The sequence below is a fragment of the Vespula pensylvanica genome, chromosome 1 (assembly GCF_014466175.1).
Source record: "Vespula pensylvanica isolate Volc-1 chromosome 1, ASM1446617v1, whole genome shotgun sequence".
In the NCBI taxonomy this organism is placed as follows: Eukaryota; Metazoa; Arthropoda; class Insecta; order Hymenoptera; family Vespidae; genus Vespula; species Vespula pensylvanica.
The window spans coordinates 14,003,802-14,006,505 of NC_057685.1; positions in this window are offsets into that span (position 1 = coordinate 14,003,802).

A 2,704-nucleotide genomic window follows, 5' to 3' on the forward strand; every position below is an offset into this window, starting at 1 on the left:
GAAAAGAAAAACGCGATTACTCGACTTTAATAATAAAAATGCATAAAATATATAAAAATTCTATTCGCGTACGCGTGTAGGATGGGAGACGGAATATTACATCGTCTCAGCTTCTCAAATCTACATTACTACTATATACTACTATATAAGAGCATTTTGAGTGACAACATGGTAAAATTAAAATATGACTAAGAGCCATTTTCGAAGAGTTCTATGGAACCTTCGAAAATACTTCAATAGTCTAATAGTTGCCCTCTTGAGCCACAATTTGTGGGGGCCTCTTCGGCATATAGCCTCTTCTTTGCTTCGTGCCCTAACCACAGCTATAGAAAACATTTAATAACTATCGTCACTACCGTCAAAAACTAAAACCAACCCTAATTCTAAGACGTGGAAGTAAACTAATACATCTAACGCAACTCTAAACCAAACCTGAAACGAAAAATCAAGAAAGCATCGAAAGAGATACGAGAATTAATATATTAATTGCTGAAAATCCTAAGCTAAAAATTGAATAAGTTATTCTATGTTCTACACGTTATGATTCTACAAGTCTCTTTGTCTTTTATCAACGACTCTATTCTACTTTATTCTTTCAAAAGCAATGACTCTACTGAGACTTTTCTTTTATTAATAAAAATAATTAATCTTTAATTAAAAATGTAATGAGAAATCATTGGACGCTCCTTCTTACAAGCAATTATTCGAATTAATAGAAAATAAATTATACAATATCGCTTGTAATTCAGAGACTATTCATCGCGAATGTCTTCTAGCTTATTAATTTTTAAAATTCGCGAATATCGCGATACTTTATTATTTTCGTGAGAGAAAATTATTTCAAAATGCATTTAAATATCAAAAATTTCAAATAATTATAATTAACGCGTTTAAGCAAGAAGACTCTGTCCTGATCTAATAAATAAATGAAAAATTAACGAACCATTCACGAGTAAATCTCCGAAGAAATTTACCCGTGGTCACTCATTGCTCTTCTACTAAATAATTACAACCAATCACTCGTGCCGATTCGGACCTTTCGTCCTCGACATGATTGAGTGATCGGAGGGACTTAAAAATTAACTTACTACTTAAGAAGTTCTGCGATGGCTCCAAAACACTCGACCGCGAATTAGGTCGAAATTGAGGGTGGATGATTTGTAGTTGATTGAAAATGAGGTAGGTCGACATCGAAGTTGGTCGAGATCCTTTTCAGTGATGTACTGACTCTAATTCGCGGTAGTTATTTATTAACGAACGGTCACTGAATTTATTTCGCGAAACTCTACTATATATTATAAGTACAGTCTGTGCGACTGTTAAATATGCAAAATACTTTACGAACAAACACTGACTCTAAAGACTGCATTGCACGCAGTCTATGCAAAAACACTTATGGTTTAAATCGCGAACCGCGAACGAGCAAACACTGCTTCTACTTCGCGATAATTTTATTTTAACGGTACAAACACTCGATTACTTCATTGCTACGCGCGCGATTGCAACGAGGTTCTGAAACAAAAATACAAACGAAATAATTAGTATCACTATTACAATGAAAATTATATAAAACATTCAAGAAATATGTAATAGAGAAATATACTTACTTTAAGTCTTCGTTGAAACTTCTACGAAAGGTATCCAATGAAAATTTCTAAGTCCACTTGCGGAGATAGATTATCAAAGTCCCACTACAGTGCGAATATTTCTAAGTCCACTCACAGAGATAAATTGTCAAAGTCCCTCGAAAGCACAAAATCGAAGTCTGAAACAAAAGAAATAGTATAACATATCGAAAATATGAGTAATAGAATATTATATTTGCGTAAACTTTTCGTTAATACTCACTCGAATGGCATTCTGCGAAAATTTCTAAGTCCACTCGTGGAGATGGATTGTCAAAGTCCTACGACGGTACGAAAATTTCTAAGTCCACTCGTGGAGATAGATTCTCAGAGTCCCACGAAAGTGCGAAAATTTCTAAGTCCACTCGTGAAGATAGATTGTCAAAGTCTCTCGAAAGCACAAAATCGAAGTCTGAAACAAAAGAAATAGTATAGCATATTGAAATTATGAGTAATAGAATATTATATTTGTGTAAACTTTTCGTTAATACTCACTCGAATGGCATTCTCGAATTTCTAAGTCCACTCGTGGAGATAGATTCTCAGAGTCTCACGAAAGTGCGAAAATTTCTAAGTCCACTCGTGGAGATGGATTGTCAAAGTCCTACGACGGTACGAAAATTTCTAAGTCCACTCGTGGAGATAGATTCTCAGAGTCCCACGAAAGTGCGAAAATTTCTAAGTCCACTCGTGAAGATAGATTGTCAAAGTCTCTCGAAAGCACAAAATTGAAGTCCGAAACAAAAGAAATAGTATAGCATATCGAAAATATGAGTGATAGAATATTGTACTTACATTAACTCTTCGTTATTACTGGCAAAAAACGCGTACTACGAAAACCGATGTGTACTTGTCGAAATTCAAACCAAGACTGAATTAGTAATTGTCAAAGTCGATGCAAGACCCGTCTTTGTTGTTGTCTCGCGAGGCCAAGTATCCCCACTTCACAGTTTAATTCTAAAATTCAATAATTTACATAGAATATTCAAAGAATGAGTGATATGATACTATACTTGTGTTAACATTTCATTGGTACTTCCAAGGAACGCGCGCTGTGCGATCTGCGATGTGCACTCGTC